This window comes from Heliangelus exortis, chromosome 13 (assembly GCF_036169615.1).
Source record: "Heliangelus exortis chromosome 13, bHelExo1.hap1, whole genome shotgun sequence".
Classification (NCBI taxonomy): Eukaryota; Metazoa; Chordata; class Aves; order Apodiformes; family Trochilidae; genus Heliangelus; species Heliangelus exortis.
In genome coordinates this window covers 12,739,509-12,758,425 of record NC_092434.1, presented here as the reverse complement: position 1 = coordinate 12,758,425, position 18,917 = coordinate 12,739,509, and the positions used below count along the sequence as shown (strand labels likewise).

General features: G+C 37.9%; 1 protein-coding gene across 1 annotated transcript in view; it reads right to left on the bottom strand.

Moving 5' to 3' along the window:
- Positions 1-18,917, bottom strand: part of CYLD (CYLD lysine 63 deubiquitinase) — a 76,988-nt gene that overhangs the window by 38,157 nt on the left and 19,914 nt on the right. Inside the window, exon 2 of the mRNA XM_071756882.1 lies at positions 17,726-17,838. The gene's annotated coding sequence lies outside the window, so the exon portion shown is untranslated. The remainder of the gene's footprint in view (positions 1-17,725; positions 17,839-18,917) is intronic.

The window sequence follows — 18,917 nt, the reverse complement described above, 5'->3', positions numbered from 1 at the left end:
CAAATACTAATCTTGTCTTGGCCCTAACACTCTTGTGAAAGCTTCCTAAGATCTGAAAAAAATCTCTTGTTTACCTGTTTCTGTAATTTCCCTCAGCTCTGTTATCTCTCCCATACACTTATTTTAATAATCTGGTAAAATAATTCTCATAAATATTGTAATTAGCACGTCATGCTGAATGTAGTCCACTGAGTACTTTCAGGCCTGCACTCCAGATACAGATACTACAAGCACAGTGATGCTATAAATTAGAACTAACTGTATTTACTTACCTCCCAGACACAGAAAAGAATCAGCTAACTGAAAATGCACTGAATCTGAAAAAAAAATGCTGTGCATTGTTATAAAAAAGATGGCTTAGAAAAAGCACAGAATAATAGGAGTATCTAGGTGGAAGCCTAATATTTTAAGTACCTATTAACAGCTAGGCATTACACTCAAAATATGTGCATTACTTGTATCTGACAACTACTGTTTTTTCTAGTTATACCAGAAGTAAGAGATTTAAGAGTAATTGAGAGGTAAGGACTCATCTTCCCACAACATCCAATTAATTTAGGAGATTTAAATGAATCAAAGGGAACCCCTTCTTAGAGAATCAGGTCTGAATCAGTAACAAAATGGCAAAGAGAATGCATGTCTAAGGTCTGCATCACATTAAGGTGACTTCAGATGAAGGCAGAAAGGAAGCACAGCTGTCATGGTGCTCCTGTCTCCAAAGCAGCTTGTGGTGAAAGACCAAAAGAACAGGGAAAAATAACTCCCTCCTTTGGCTCTCTTCCCTCATTGTGTGCCACATCCCAGGCAGAACTGCCTTGGATTGTCCTCAGGCCACAATGGGACTGTATGTAGTAGCTAATTGAGTCCACAGAACGTCACCCTACAGATGACAGCAAGATCAGAGGGACCATATTTCCACATAATGTGCTAGCAGAGTTTTGTCAGATAGGTCACTAGATAGGTCACTTGGTTCCTATCCACTAGAAGGCAGAGGTCAGACTCCTTCTATAACGGAGGATAATTAGCTAATTAATACAGGAATGGCCTGCAGAAAGAACAATATGTCTACTGGCTAATGCCTCCTCACTGAACTTCTTTAGTGGAGACCCTTTTCAGTGCAGCATCTGAGAACCAGTCAGCCACAACATCTTCAGTGCTACCCAGGAAGAACACATCTGCCCCACCCAAAGGCTGAGTTCAGTTTCTGTTTCCTGTCAATCCACCTCCTGTATGAACCCACAGAGCCTACAGCATGTGTCATCAAAAAATCATGTGCAGTGTTCATTAAATCAGTTTGTGATTTCATAATGTGTTAGAATACAATAGAACCAAAATCTTCCCAAACAATTCAACCTCCCTCAGGCAAATCACATGTGTATCCCCTTCCTACAAATTCAGAGCCTGTGACCGTCAGATTTATTCATCTCAGACATGACACTGAAAATCCTTTGTGAAATCGAGTACAGTGGTAATAGTAGAAGGGGACCCACAGGACCTCAGTTTCACCTGGAGCTCTGCCCACAGACTTGGTCAGAACTTTGCACAAGTAACTTAACCTCTGTGCCCCTATATCCTCACCCAGTACTTCCCCAGTAAAGCTTCCTCATTCTGTTTACCAGATAAGTTAACTTCAACATTTATTGCAGAAATGTGCATTGGGATGGAGGCATAAATAGAAGAGAACTTAGGGCAGTAAATTGTCAAACCTATGTACTTATTGACTAATTACATAGTTTCTTACTAATGCAGTCTTATTTTAGAATCAGGAGTTACTTTACTTATACACTAGAGAAGTTACAAAATTATCTATTTATTGCACTGGACTGTAGTGAGACAGACTGGCTCATCAGCTCTGCAGGCAACCAGCCAGTTCTGATGTCTTAGCTCTGTACTCTCAGAGACTGGTTAGACCTGCCAAAAGAATTCAGCTTTTATTTACTCACATTTCAAAATCACCTTCTGCCTATTTCTTTTCACTTGTTTTTTACATGCTACTAAAATAAAATATAATAGTATTCCTGCTCCCATATTGACCATATGATCTTCCCCTTGGAACGACAGCCTGCAAGGACTGGGTTCCCTCTGCCCATACATGCAATTTCACCTGCCTCAGGTAAAAAAGTGCAGCCAGGCAGGGCAGGGTTCCTGCAGGGAGTCTCTTTCCCCATTACCTTTACTTGGTGCAGGGATACAGTAGTGGATGCAAAGCCTCCATTCATGCACTGAATGTCTTCTGGCTTTTTCATAAGATGTATAAAAATTAAATGGGTGCTCTCCATCTGCCAACACATCTTGGTTTTCCTCTGAATAACATTTAAAATGTCTCAAAAAACAAACAAACAAAAAAATAGCTAGCTAATAGCTAATTTTTCCTGAAGTCTAATGCAGGTATCTGGAGACCACACTAAACAGAGAAACAGTAAAGTACAAGTGGCATCACAACTCTGCAAAACAGAGACATGGCACAGTTGCATGTTCTAAAGTTTATCTTGCATGGACAATAGCAACAGCAACACAGCTTAGTTTTTGCCTGACATAATATATACCTGAGACAACTGCATGTGATGTCTTGAAAGTAAAAACAATTGAGTCTGACTAATTAATAAATTGAAAGAATTAATGAGTGGTTGAATAAGGGAAATACTTTAACCACTACTTTATAAAAATAAAGCAGAAAGTCTTGTGTAAGAGAATTTTAGAATAAATTAAGAAAAATCTCCAGGCTTCAATATCATTTTTCACAAGAAGGAACAGAAAAATATTTTCAAATACATTTTTCCAGTTTTAAGCATTTCTTAGAACTCCAGTATTTATTTCCACTACTCTTGCAGTCTGAACAAGAGGAGCCATACGACCACTGCAGAGTACCACATATGCTAGCAATCTGTTATTACCCTCTTTTCTCAACAACACACAATGTATCAGAGCTTTTCAGTATCATCTTGTTCTTCATATTGCCATTGACACCTCTGAAGTACTCCTAAATTCATATTTAATTTCTTTTTAAAAAAAAAAAAAAAAAGGCAAAAAAAGAAAGCATTGTCTAACAAACATCTGCCTAGCATGTCTAACAAACCACAGGCTGCATACATACAAGCTAGAAGAAAATTTAAATAAAATCTGGGCAGATCATCTCCAAGAGTCCATGGAGAGTTGTATTATGATCTATTGAGCTTTGCCCCATTTCCATATCAATTATTATATCATTTGGGGCATTAAGTAGATAATACTGTTTACACAACTTTCTAAAATAACTAAAGAAGCCCATGAGGATGCCTAGTTACTTATGAAGCATATGCAGACAAGATGCTCTCTGTGCGATGCAGCATCTTGTTTACAGGGAATCCTGTGATCTTTATCACACACTTGCTATTAAGTCCTGTTATCTGCTGCATCACTGGAGGATAATATTTGCTTTCCCGAATCTTAATAAGGCTAAATACATTTATTGAATTCAACAGATTTGTACAAGCAGCATGAGAGTAGAGTTCAGGACACAAGATGAAATCTATATTTTGTGGCTCTGGCAGCAGCTGAGCAAATCAAATCAAGAATGTTTATTTTCTGATTAGATCAAAGGCAGGAGCAAGATGTGTTGAAAAACTAAACACAGTTGTAGTGGTGTACAACACTGAAAGTCAATTCCCATCTGGATGAGGTGAGAACCCCAAAGAACCAACCTATTTGTATTAGGATCACATTACAACATATGTTCATCACACTTTGTGTGTATAGATCTGCTCTATATACAGATACACAAGACAGTAATTTCCATATCAGACCAGTGAGAGTTCAAGTAGCTGAAATACACTGAAATAAATTAGGCTATAGTGTAATTGAGAGCAGAATGTGGTCTGCTGTCTGCATAAACATGTGCACAATCTCTATATATGATGGATGGAGAAATAGAACGATGAGTGCATATAGTAAACAAATTTGAATGTTTTGATGCTTAATGAATATTTGGCAAGTGTTTTAAGAAATTCAGATCAGAACTACTGTAGCACCACATAATTATCTATACATACACATTTTCAAACATACTACCTTCTCTTATTAGAAATAGGAATACATCTGTAAGTCTTTGACTATTCAGGCAAAAAAAAATACCAGAGAAATAGACTGGATGGATTTTCAAATACTAATCTTTCTAAATTAGTGTAATTTAAATATTTTTTTAATTCCAGGCAGAGCTAGAGAAGATTCTAACTTCGATCAAAACAAAAAAAAAAAAAAAAAAAAAAAAAGGAAATCTTAAAAAAATTACATTTCAAAATATGCTGAATTTAAATCCTAATAATTTTCTTCGTTATTAGTATTTCAAAAAATTTGCTTCTACCCTGACAACCGGCTGCTGTGCCACTAGATGGAGCTGCAGCATTTGCAGGAGCTCAGGACACCCGCAAGCTGAAGTGAATGGAAAATAAACTTTTTCTAACATAAAGGATTTAATGACTTGGATTTTTTTATTTTTCTTTTTTTATCTAAAGTCTAACATTTAAATTTTAATGTGAGTAAAACAAATATATATATATGTATATATCAATTCCACTGAGTGAGGTAGGGTCGTAGCACTTAGCTTTGTAGCTGTCCTTCAGGACAATTTAACATAGCCCTTTAACAGCCAGCTGGATGAGCTGCCTCGAAAGCTGAAAGAGAAAATGTTCTTGCAGGCTTTTAGACCTGGTGAGTTCAAAGCCAGAGTCACTGCAGTGTCTCAGTTCCTACAGTACTTTTTCCTTCTGATCAAAAGGAACCAAGTAAAACTCACAACTCTAAAAAGAACTATTAAATAATGGGGGGAGGGAAGTAAAAATAAATGGACCCATAATGCTTTCTGAACAGTGCTGGGTAAAGTTTGACTCCATTTTACATAGCCACACTCCCAAGTGTGAAAATGAAAGCTGATCCTGTTTTGAGTTCAACTACTATAGAATATTTTAAAGCTGCATTAAAAATTCAGTCATATAAAGGCATAAATATACACCAGACACTATATGTATACACATTTGATTTTCAACTTTGTCCCCTTGTGATAATACAGAAGGAGAAGACATGCTGACTAAAACTGGACTGTGTTGCCAGCCATCTCCTTCGTTTGTGCTTCAAATAACAAAACGTGGAAATGTTTTTGGAAGCAGCACCTGAAAACCACAGCAGATTTGGCTAGCAAAGGCCTACAGTTCCCTGAGTCGTGCTAGGGATTTTTATCAAGTTGCTGGGATGGCCTGGATTTGGAGCCTGGCTTCTCCCCCCACTGAGTGCCAGCTGCAGACCAGTGTCTGAAAGCAGCATCCCCCTGCATCAAGATATTTTTTTTTTTCCAAAAGGTTTCTGCAGGGGCTGCCAGCTTTTAAAAGTGCTTAGGAAACAGCATGAGGGAGCTGGGCAGTCCAGCCCCAACAAAAAGCAGGAAGACTATGCCAAAGTCTTTGAAAGAATACTCCCTGGAGGTGAGATCTTTGAAGGGGGTCTCTCTCCTTCCTATTCAGTTTCTTCCAGAAATCCTGGAAGGAAAAGAAAAAAAGAGACAGAACAAAAGAGAAGAGAGAAAGAGACAGTCTCAGAAGAGAAAACATGGATTTAGTTGTTTCTGTCACTGCACCTCATTTCCATGAACAGCAGCTTACATGTGTGCTGAGTTAGCAGGGGGGGCTTCCATGGATCCAGTAATAATATGCAGTGCTTTTATGGTCCTTCACATGTTCAGAACTTTTTATAAATACCAAGCCAGATTAATCCAGACTTTAAATCTGCATAAACCTTGGCAGAGGGCTCTGGTGCCCTTGAGATTATGAAGTCTGCCATGAAACTAAATTGTGATGATGGAATAATAAAAAAAAAAAGGCTCAAAAGAGGCACAGACAGGAAGAAAATACTGCTATCTGAGAATCATGAGGAGAGAAAAGAAATCTGGGAAGAAGGTAACAATTGATTATTTAGTGGCAAAACATATGCAACATTTTTAGGTCTGATGCTGGGAGACTTTGGGAAAGGAAGGGCATAACTTTCCATTCATTTTATCTCCTCAAGAGAAGAGTCACGCAGACATTTAAGAGAGAGGCTGACAGAAAGAACTATTTTTTTATTTATGCATCTACATTTTTCTTATCCAGAGGAGATAGCAGTGAGGATACTTGGTTGAAAGCAAACAGTAACAACAGTTACTTATTATACAGTCTTCACAAGCATCACTAAACCCAACTGCCTTGCTCCTTGATTATTATACTCTATGTTCAACCAACTGGTCCACACAGCAACTGTAAGAGGCTTGATTTGTACTGCATCAGAATGTATTTTAAAAGTACTTATACATTTTAAATATATTTAAAATTATAATTTGTCCTGCTGTGCAGTAGCATAATAACTGACCTAATTTGCCATATAAATCTCATTTCCCTTTGGGAAAGCAGAGTACACTGAAATAGCCTTTGCTGCTGCCACCCCAAAACCCTCCAAGACTTAAGAGACAGAGCATAAAGGCAGGGTGAGAGAGACACTTGATCTGAGCTCATGATGTTGCCCCTGTTCATGCCACACTGTAGAATGCCACTGATGCTCACAACCAAGAGGACAAGGGAGCAATAAACACAACAAACAAACAAGTGGAATCCTGAGACAAAGAACAATTACACAGATAATCACAGCCAGAGGAAACACATGGTAGAGCTGGGCAGTTTATTCATATGTTAGTCCAGAGGTTCAATCTTTCCACTGGACGTATTTATAGCTACTGTTTCTCATCTGTACCACAACTGCATCATGTGGCTCCACAGACCTCTCTGCTCCTTCCTTCCATCCCATTCTGTCTGCTTCAGGTACTTCAATTGTATTTACAACAAAATAGTCTGATTTGCAAGTTATGGAAAGGTCTCTAAATAGGAAACAACGTACTTGAGAGACCATGTCTCTCATGGATAAAGGATGGCTGCAGCATATTGGGCTCCAGGGGAGCCTTCACTTCCTAACTGCCTTACACTGTTGGTCTTAGGCCCACATGGGATTTATTCACTGAACACTGTAGCCCGACATTCTCCACATTTTGTCTTCCTATTTTGGTAAAGTTCTTCATTTCACAAAAACACAAGTAGCCTTAGAGATCTCCAAAGCTCAGCTTTCAGACATGCATGCTTCCTGTCTTTCTTCCCATCCAGCTCAGCTGCACCTCATAGTAACTTTTCAGCTACAGCCTGGAGCTATGAAGTGTTACAAGGCACACCTCCACAGAGAAGACAACTTACTGGCTTAATCCATTAGCTATGGTTACAAGACCTTATGTCTCCTTGTATAGTTGTATTTAAAAATCCTTTTTTCTCATTGTTCTTTGTAACAAATGCCAGATTTCAAATACTGTCTTTCCTAACCATGTGGCTGTAGCATTTCTCTTCCCTTTGTTCCCTGCCATTTAAGGCTTTCCTGCCTGTTCCAGATGATCCTCAAGTATCTGTGCTGGGCACGGAGCTGCCGTGGTTAGAAGCTGCTCCATCATACACTGGTGCCCTTTGTCTCAATGCTCTGAAAACAGCAGGAACAAGCCATGGAGGTGGATTATCACCTGGGACAGCTGTTAACAAACACTCATGACCATTAGAGCACTGAGCTATGTTCATTTATCTTCTTGCTAGTGTAGACAATCATCACCTCTCTCAGGCAGCAACTTCTAATGTTCTCAGGACTGATATATCTTCAGGGTCTATAGTTCTCTTCCATGAGGGAGCAATGCTGGTAATCAAGACTTAATGAAACATTTATTCATTTAAAAGGATCAAAAGAAAGTCTTGGCAACAATAAAAGAGATCATATGCTAATCAGATTTTCATTAAGATCTCTAGGTCTAGGAAAAGATCTAAATCTTGGGTTCCTTCTTCAGCGTGGCACACTGTGTCAGCCTGTCCCTCCTGACAGCCTCTGGCAACAATCTTCTTTAATTAATCCAGAGATTAATTGAAGTTTGCTTTACCTCCAGGCCCCTTGCTCTGGTAAAAAGATTTGTATCATTTTGGATCCATGGTTCACTTTCCTCAAAGCTATTTGTTTATTCCTCCCACTGTCTTCCTCTTGAATGACTGAGGCTATGTGTGACAAAGTACTCTGTGACTTTCCTTCTCGGAAGCAGCAAATGTGAGAAAAACGTGTACATAAAGGGAGATCTGATAACCCACCCAGGTATTGCTTCTCCTGCCACTTCCAGATCATTTACAGATTCATGCAAGTCATTCTGGTGGGCATTGTTTGAGCAGGGCATTGCACTAACTTAGAGAATCACATGCCAAGCCTGTTACAAAGCAATATACTGAGTTAGTTCCTCCTCTTTTACTCTGGTGTAACAGAGAAGAACTTGCCCTTCTGCCTGTTTTAACTTTGAACTGAGTGCACAGATTTCTACCTTCTCTTTACCTGTCTGGGTTTTTGTGTGTGTGTGTGTTTGTTTGATTTTTTGGGGTTTTTTTCCTTTAAACAAATGTTTTAGGAATTTGTATGTAGTTCAGAGCTAATTTTAGCTCGATCAGAAAGTGCTCTGAGGACACTTTCATAGAAGGTGCTGTAGAAATGTACTACATTGTTGAATTTGATTTGGATATGATGCATAGTTAAAAATTAGCTATGGTAGTAAAAAATGCTGCAGGGACAAGGCTGACACAGAGTCCATGCTGGAAGAAACTGCCTAAATAAATGTAGTCTCTGTATTTTCACTGGCTAAGATTTTGGCCTTCAAGGCCTGTTTGAATCTGACTGAGATGGGATTTATAAGCAGTGCATAATCAAGCTGCAGCTGCATAGCAAAGCACTAGTGGATCTAGACTCCATAATGCTCAGTAGCTGTGGGAAGCAGGGTGGATTTTCTCCTCTGTTCTCTCTGCCCTGTTGGTAATAATGCAAGGTACATGACATGGGCATCATGCCAGTTGAATCAATACTCAGAACTACTGAGAAAATCTTATTTTTCCATAGATTGAAGAAGCAATGGTATTCTGAGGTCAGACTTAGGCAATCAGGTATATATGGATAATTGCAAGCATTGCAGTTTCTATATTCAACCTTTACAAACATACATTGATTCACCCCAGAATGCCTTGAAAAGAAAAGGAATTCACAAGATTTCCTAACATTCTCCTATGAGAGAAGGTTTCTTTTTCAATCTATTGTGCCACTGTTACAACCTTATTTTTATTTTCAAGAATTTTCATTGAATCACAGGATTCCCCTCTGACACAACTCACCTTCTAGAGATACCTTCTGACTAATCTAATCCATCCATTCTACCTAAAAACCTTTTTTTGCCCTTTAAAAAAAAAAAAAACCACAACAAAAACCTAAGGGTGCATGTAAAAATGTAAAATGTAGCATCATTAAGAATTCTTTAATATATACAAGCAAATCTGGCAACTTTAAATCATGTTACTTCTTTGAAACATGCCACAGACTGTCGTTTCTACTTTCTACTTAGTGAATCTTCATAGGGTTTTTAATACTCTTTCTACTTTTGCCATGATCAAAGGAATTGCTCTCCGTTTGCTTGTTCCTCTGATAAGTGATAAAAGATGTCAGTGAGACTAATGAGAACTGCCTCCAGCTTCCTTCATAAAGCCCTGTAGAAAAGAAATCACAATGCATCCTCAAACCTGCTAGTCTTTTAGGAAATAAAGTGTGGAAAAATACTAGGTACAAAGACAACAGGGGGAGAGGAATGGGGGGGGGGAAGCTTTCTAAAAAAAAATAGAACAGGATATTGATGAGTAAGTAGAAATATTACTCGCATCAATAATCTGCATTGAGGTAAATCCAACTGCATATGCAAAAGTGGAGCTTCATTTCTTCATGGGTATTTGCTTTTCCCCCTCAATCATCTCTGCTGAAGAGGTAACATACAGCTTTCCCCTGCTTTCCCCTGGCCCGTGATACAGCAGCAACAAAAATCAGAATCCAGATTAGCCCTTAACCTTCAGTGCTAAATAGCAGGTGACATTACTTTTTTTCAGGACCTGCTAGAACAGAACTCTCTTCAGTTTCAAAGCAAATATTGCCAGTAGCAAAGCACCTCCTTCCAGAAAGGACTGAAGGCAGTTAGCACATCCTCAGAATATTAGAATCCCCCAGGATCAAATTAATTGTGTGTGTATTGAGAGGAGTCCCAAACAAGTGGAAAGGTTTTAATTTGTGCTGTGAAAAGCTTCTCAGCCTTCTGAGCAAACTTTTCCTTCAGCTCCTGTTTCTAGCTAGCTTTAGATTTGCTGACCAATATCTCATCCACAAGGGCTGCCTGTATGCTTGCCCTAACCCAGATAATGATCCAATTCAAATCTTGCTATGGTAGGGCAGTTCTCTGAATTAAAGAGAAGGTAGAATAAAACTGCAGGCTCCTTTGCTGAACAGCCTCCTCCTAACAACAGCACACACACACCCTTCAACACCTTCTTCCTCCCTGGCAGATGTCTAAATGTGCTCCTGGTTTTCAAGGCTGACACTGTGTCCTGGTTTTGACTGACACACAGACAAGCCAAAAGTTGGTATCATGGTGATTTTCCTGTGCTATCACACCTGCCTGGTTAACTGCATATTAAACCCTGATGAGCAAAACCTGGGGGCTTTTTAGGGTGTTAAGTGATGGCTTAGAACAGAACAGCTTGAGAGAGAATCATGAGCTGTAAATCAGCAAGCAAAAACTAGAACTTCAAATTATTTTTGTTTTGTTTAGCATTGCTGCTTCTCAGTTATTTTCCTAAAGAGAGACTGTTTATCTCAGCCTGGTGACTTTTACTAAGTATAGCTATTTTATGTCTGCACATACAGTTGTGTAACTATACACATTTATTGAAGCGACTATAGAGGGTAATAACAAAATCATAGATTATAAATCAATATTTACAAATACAAAATAATGCAAAGGTTCAAAGGGGAAATGTAAAATTATCCAAATATATTTTGCTTTTCAAACAAATTATTTTAATCAGCAAAAGGCATCCAATTAAAGTGAATTGCAGTGGTTCCTTCTGACTATCACGTAATTCAAGATTTTAAAACTTATACTTAATTTTTAACCATAGGTGGTAGGGGAAAATGGGCATCCTGCTTCTTCAGACTCAGTGCTGAGTGCCAGATAATGGCAAAATGGATGTATTTAACAATGAAATTTTTATTGCTGTCTTTTTAGGAAAATAACAGTATTTGTGAAAACAAATATCTCCATTTGCTTTCTGTTGACTTCAGTCACTAAATGAAATTGAGTAAGTGGAATCCAGAACTATTTTCTCTTCACTGCTAATGAGTAGTGACTCACTGACCTCATGTGAAAAGCTTGCCAGCAACACATTTGGGGATTTTTTTCTTTAAACTTTGAATTATTTAATGTATCAGAATAAATTGGGCTTCATATAGGTTTAAAAGTTAATTTCAAATAGTTTTACTCAAGAATTTTTTTTTTAAATTAAAAATCCAATTTATTTTTTAAGTCATTGATTTTTATCCATCCTGCTGTTCCTCTTCATTAAGAAAGAACGACTCTGATGCCTCAACAGAACAGAAACTCTTGATCTTTCTCCTGGGGCTCTGTTTTCCCTTTATACTAATATTAAATATGAAGGGTCTATGGAATCTTAAATAAGAAAAAGAAATGTGTTTCTAGGCTGGATAGGGAGGGATTAACCAGGGAAGTAGCCTAGGGGTGAGTGGAGCTACAATAACAGATAGACACCCTGAGGCAGCTTCTACCACCATTAGCTTTACTGGGCTGGATCACCAGTTAACACCAGCCCTGAATCTGGTCCACACCTCCTAAGTCAAAATCATACATCCTCTTAGTGTAGTGGTCTCCTAAAATAGTACTATTTGTGATAACCAAAGTCCAATTACAATGTTAAACACCAAAAAACAACAGAAGTTTCTTTTGGTTTTGATTCTGTCTAGATTACTGTTACCTTGTGAAAGTGAGGGAGTGCACTAATTAGCATGGAAATAAATTGATGTTTGAATTAATTTTCCTTTGTGATCATATTTACTGGGAGAATCATTGTTTGAGGAATGAGTTCTGTGCTCATTAGATGAAGCTCAGAAATGCTATCCTTGCAGCTTTCCCTTTTACAGAACACCTGCAGAGAAACAGTGCCTCTTGTATTCAAAACAATAGATCTTTTATCTTGTTGGGTTCTGGGGGTTTTTTTTGTTTGTTTTGGGGGGTTTTTTTGGTGTTTTTTTTTTCCCTCCTCAAACCTGTCCATTTCATACACTTTATCAAAGGAACAGTATGGTCTCCAGAATAGCAGGACACATTTTTTGGCCTATTTTTACAAATCTTGAAGTTACATATTGAAAATGGCATTTAGCAGCAACTTGCCAGTAGAACTTGAAGCTCCAAAAAATAATTTCAGCAACACAAGCTGATTATAACATTCCATGCTGCTCCAAAACACAATAATTTCTCAGAGATTCCAGAGTGGTCTCCCTGTACAGGAGTCAGTGATGACTTTAAGGTTTGTAGCCTCAAAAAACTGAAAATAGAAACTCTAAACTGTTGGGAAAAGGACTGCTCTTTAATGTTTATAAAACTGTTGAAAAAATTCTGATCATGTTTTCATGCCACCTCAGGAAGACACAGATTTCATTTGGTATTTACCTTTCTTTTCTTTGTCAAAACTTTCCAGGGCATATCAAGAGAGCCCTGACACTATTTGATAAAAATGTATGGGTAATTTCCATACCTACACAGCAAAACTGACTGTCAGAGATGCATCAGAGAGGAAAGAGAATCTGCAAAGTGAAGAAAGGAAATGGCAATAAGAATAGTGTTCTTCTGAGAATAAAGAGAGGAGGCTACTGATGTGTCTGGCTATGCACATTAACCCTGTCCAGCATTCAGACAGCTGAATGCTTTTTGATGTCCTCAGGTTCATCTGTCCCCTGACTTCCAGCCCTTCCACATCTCTCCAATTCTGCTGGCTATAGGCTGCGGTACTCAGAAATACACATTTTATATTAAAAAAGAACAATAATTTCTGAAAAAAAAAAAAAAAAAACAAAAAAAAAACCAACAAACAAACAAAAAAAAGGCTCAGACCTTCAATATCAGCTGCTGAGATAGCTGCTTTGCTCTGCACAGGCTAAACTGCAACCACCACTAGGATTATCCTGTTCCCATCCATCAGCACTCTCTTTCCCAATGAAGAAAGAGGATAAAGGAAAAAAAAAAAAAGGAAAAAAACAGGAAAGTAGACAAATCTAGAGAGGTTTAAAATTATGAGTGAAGAAAGAAGGATCTAAAAGAAAAATGAAATGTTGACATAGAAGTAAACCAACTAAAGCATACAGGGAAAAAAAGAAAAATAATAGGACAGTTACAGAAATAACAAGAAAAACATTAAAAAAAATTAAAAATAGGAAAATTAAGGAGTGATATCCATGTCTTAGTTATTGTAGTACACTAGACAGAAACTTAGAACAGCTTTCTCAGAGCCACACTGTGAGTTAAAAAAAAATTGTAAATCTTTGCCATTTTCAGCAAGAAATTAATAACTTTTTAAAGGTTACTTTCTTTCAAAGAAAAAAAAACTTGACTGGAAACTTCCCAGTCCTCCACAAACTACATGAAAGTGAAATTTTTCAAGTGAAAATGGTACTGCAGCTCCATGTCAAAATATTTTAGACAGCTTTAAAAACACTACCAACTTCCTTTATCAAAAGAAAACAAAAAAATCTCAGAGAGTTCTTTAGAAATTTCTTAAAGCTTACAGGAGAGCTGGGAGTTTTCCAAAGCTGTTTTTGTTATGCTCACATAGAAAACGTGAAGGCAGCAGAGTGGCCACGTTTGAAGTCTACCAGAAATAAGCTCCTAGATCTCTGTACCATCTGCCTATGACATTTTTGTTATTATTCATTCAAGTAACATCTCCTTCCTTCAGTAATTTCTGTGAAAACCCTCCTAAGAAGCTATTCCAGAAACTACATTAAACTTAGAAAAACATGCTGAGGAATTGCTGTAGCAATATGTACTGGTGTTTTTCCAGGGGAATCGGTTGATTTTAATTTTGTTGTATTACTTCTGGGAAACATCTAAGCCAAAGCACCTTTTTATTATGATCATTTATTATGGGATTTCTTTCACTTAGTAGGCTTTTCAATATACTTCTTAGTAAAAGACTAAGGATTTACCTGTGTTATTTTCAAGATAAAGAGGCAGAGAGTTCAAGGAAAAATATTAGTGGTGAGGATTGTAAAAGGAATGTCATAGAAATAGTTATTCTTGTGCTAAGTTCCATTTTAAGGCTGTTAGCCAGACCTCTTGTAATAAATTTAGGCTTCCCTAAACAGGAAACCTCAGGAAAATTAATCTGAAAGAAGTGTAGCTGTGAATTAAAGTTCCCAAGTGCCTTTACACAGACATACACTTAAGGGTTTAACAGACCACAGTACAATAGAGTTCAGGGATGTTCAGGATGTAGCTGGGAGGGGAGCACAACTTCTGCAGCAATTATTTTTTAACAACACAATTCAAACTGGAAGACTCATACTGCTTTTCGTATCCAACATTTCAGTTTCACTGAAGTTGTGCTTTTTATCCTTGAGAGACCCAAGGTAATGAAGTAGAACAATAGTTTGCTGTGCTGCATGAAAACAAGGAATAAGACTCAGTTACCACAAAAATCAGCAATGAAAAACCTGAAAGATGGAATCCTTTTCCCTCAAGGCTTTTGTCAAAATGAAGATCAGAGAAAATCTCATCTGATTTACAGCTGCATGGATTGACACATGGACACATATACCACCATGGACACAGAATATGTAAGGACTGAACCTTGTGGTTGGTTGTCCACTGAACATGTCATTTCCCTTGCCATTCAGTCCCAAAACTTTCTGTTTTTTACTATAATTTTAGAAACCTAGTGCTAGAGCTGCAAGCTATATTCCTGTACCACCACCTCAGAAGTACCATAGGCAGAGGTGAGCCCCCTCCCTAATGCCATTTGCCACTGCACTGCTGTCATGTATTCACTTGCTTCTCCACTATGGTATCCAAACACATTTCACAGTATCTGCTTTTACAATACCACCCTTAATCACCAGGAACAGTTCATAGTCCCTGCTACTCAATTTATTACTTTACTTTTGGGTATATAACAAAAGCCTTTATTCTTCTGGTTCCAATTCTACTTAGCAATCCAAGTCACTTGAAAGGACAGGTTTGCCCTCAGTTGGCATTCTGCCATCAACAGTGTTGAAACAGTGGTGCTACAGTGAAAAATACTGATTAATGCCAGGTTCACATTGATATATACCATTCCTGGAGACATTGCTATTTGATGAAAATTTCTTTTGACAGCTATTGTAAGACTAGTCTATCATCCAGTTCTTAATTATTTGATGTTTTCCATCTAGACAAACTATAATGTTCTTTACGTAATAGTCACGAGATTTACAGAAGCCTGAATATATTCCTTATCTGATTACTTTCCTTAACCAAACTTCTGATTTTCTCAAAGAATGAAGTTAAATTTATTTGAAAAGACCTATTTTTTTCACCATTGCAATTGATTTGTTAAAAAAATATTACAACATCAATTTTAGCAGCTTACCACAGTCACTAAGAACATTAGAATTACTATTTCCAGTTCAGGAGAGAATCTGGTCACTTTCTAGAAAAGTCAAGAATTTTGGCAAGAGTAAAAGTAGGGTTAATTTATGACTAAAAGAAGTTCTCAGCAGTTTATAAACAAAATTGTCTTGAAAGAGGAAAAATGAATTTGAAATAAAATCCAGAAGGGATTATTTTACTTACACAGTCTATTCCCACCCACCTAAGCAGCTCCCATTTCTATCCTCAGCTTTCTGGGAGATGAAAGTCTGGTGAATCAATCCATGCATTCTAATGAAGTAACTACACAAAGTATTATTTAATTAAAAACTCACTTGCTTTTACTGAATTGTATCTTTATGTGAGAAGCAATGTTTGGGACCAGATTCAATCTTTATGCAAAAAGGTGTGTATTCACTGACATCACTGGACTGCTCCATATATAGGAGCAGGTGCAGGAGGCAGCCTGTTGCCTATTTTTATTTCAGACATTTAAATTTAACTTTGAAACACCCTCAAAATCATGATCACTATGGAATAAAACTCTTTGAGGCTGTGCTGTAGAAAGCAAAGTTATGAAGCACAGAGGCCAGAAGCATTTAGATAAGCATTTCTCACAGTACCATGCTGGGACATGCAGTCTGGAGGTACAACCACCTCCCACTCACAGAATGAATGTTTACACAGCATTAGTTAAAACAAGATACTAAAAGCATAAATCTAGGAGATTGTACTCTGCCACTTTTGAGTACATAGACATTTAGATCCAGTATGTTTTTCTTGTCCATAGCATTTTTAATCTCACATAGGAAACTAGTAGTCTTCCCTAAATTTAAAAGCTGTTCTTAACTGAAGTACCATTTAGTTGTATTTAGTGGTGTTCGGGTCAACAACAAAATTCTTACTGATCCCAACATGTTGAGGAGGATTCTTAGAAAGCTTTTCAAAGACTTTTTTTCCAGTTAGTAAAACACTAGCCTCAGCTGTGAGAATCACAGTTTATTTCTCACTATCCACCACTTTTAAAAGCAAAGCAAAAAATGGACTCAGATGTGTCACAACACCCACTGCACAGAAATTCTAGAGAACAGACACACAGAACAACAAGGCAAAAGCTTGGTGTGCTAAAAAGTGCATCTTGTCCATCTGTACCTTAGACACAAATTCCTCCAGAAAAATTAGTACCCTCCATCTGGCAAAGGAGTGTGCTTTGAGCAATTTGGAGCAAAAAGGCCATTATAGCTTTAAGCTCACTTATAAAATAAAACATATTTTTTAAATTTGTCAATAAACTTAATATGCTCAGAGAAGAGAGCAAATTATTAAGTATTTGGAACAGATGGAGAAATGTCATAACCATGGCTACTTGTATTTCCTGCATTTTACAGCTGGTTTGCAAGTATGAAGCATGGAAAGCCTTAAGCCACTCAGTTCAAATGATCATGGTGGACCAAATTCTGTGCTCTTATTCAGGCTATTTATTCAGCTGTTGATTCAAGTGTTGTTTTGTCTGGAAGCCGCACTTTGGTGTGCAAGACACTTTACTAAGGGCTGATTTTAAAACCTCTTCAAGATGGTTCAGGAACTAAACTAAGCTTTCAAATTGCTCCAGCCTCTGCCTTCTCCTGTACCTCAGGGAGGAATGTCCAGGGCATTCCTAATGTCACCTAAAGAAACTGGTAGTTACAGCAGGTCCCTTCCTCTTTCCCTTCAGTCTTTGATGTATCTTAGCCTCTTCAACACTGACAGTTTTGAAAAATATGAAAGGTATCTTTATTTCTTTGGAGAAGAAAACCAGGAGCTTTTTAGTGTTAAGAACATTTTCTCCTTGTTCAAGCTGTTGCAAAAAATCAAAAAAAAAAAAAAGAAAAAAAGGAAAAAAAAACCCTAAACAACAAAACACAAAAAAACCCCCAAACACCACCAAACCCCAACAACAAAACAAAACCGAAAAACCTCCCAAAGATCAAACCATTGGTTTCATTATATTTAAAACACAAAAACTGATGTGATAGTTGCAGCCACACACTATGAGTGTATTCCTTTTAACCTGAAACTGCCTGTGGGACATATCGTCCTAAAAACACTTTGATACAAGGCAGGAACTAATGCCAGGGGCGTATCCCGACCCGCACACCAGTACCTGCTGATTTGCAGACTCACAGGTTTTAAAAGTCTTCTAGCTTGCTCCTGGCACCTCTTGTCACTGACAGGAAGATCTTGCTCTGTGAAGGGCACTTTGCACAGCAGGGGACCTGCAAAGCACTGCACCAGGCCTGCAAAGAAAATGCAAGAAGCAAATGGTATAAAAATTAAGTGGGAAAAAAAGGTGTCAGGAGAGGAAAAATTTGCTCATGAAAAATGAGGCATGGAGCAAAGAGGGCAGAAGAGAAGGCAGATATGAAAATGTCATAAAAATCTCAGAGTGCAATGCATGTAACTGATGAAAGATACTAACTGCCTCATGTTGAAGTAAGACTCAATTGCATGTGAGGAGGCCCTGATGTGCTATATGCATCACAGGTACATGGGAACTACTTGCCTGGGTGTCCTATTTTGTGGCCAGTCCAGGGAACACAGAGCTTGAGCCACAGCAGACCCTACTGGAAATTCTCATAGAGTATGGATGATCAGCTGGTGCTTTTGTAAGGATGGCAGAGTCCTATGCACTGCAGTCGTGCCATCTCACAATGCTCTGGAGAACATTTCTATGGAAAGCAGGGGGCCCATTTGCACATCTACTATATTCCACTCATAGACAAGCCTGAATTATTTATAGGTACAAGGGGAAATACTTTAGCTTCAGTGCATCATACATGGAAAGGAGAAAACATAAAATAGTGCATTTAGTCTCTATAAGCCACAAATCTTAACCCAAACATAGGATTAATTTAGCTCTTCTGCTTCACGGAGCAGTACTAGAGGTGTTGCCAGAACATAGCTTTGCTCTCCCATTCCCAAGCCCAGTTTTCTATATTTCAGTAACTAGGTATCAATCTCTTCAGCACTTAGCCCTTTTGCTGACTCCTTCCCTAAATCTGCCATCACAAAGAATTCTCTTCACACACATAAAAAAGCAACTTGAAACATCTATTGTAAGAATCATATCTTCATGCTTTCTTCCTCAAGGGTTTAAAGATAGATAAAGCTGGCTTTGCTATGCTACTGTGCAATATAAGCAGATGAACAGAGTAAATCAAATCGTAAAAAATACACACAGAGACACAAAGCTAAGTAACCATATTTTCATTATTATGTTTTCAAGTTAATTCAATCTGCAGGATTGTAAAATACCTGCCTGTTCCTGGTATTTGGGATGCTCATAGCTATGGTTGTAAGGCACCTGGAAATCCAG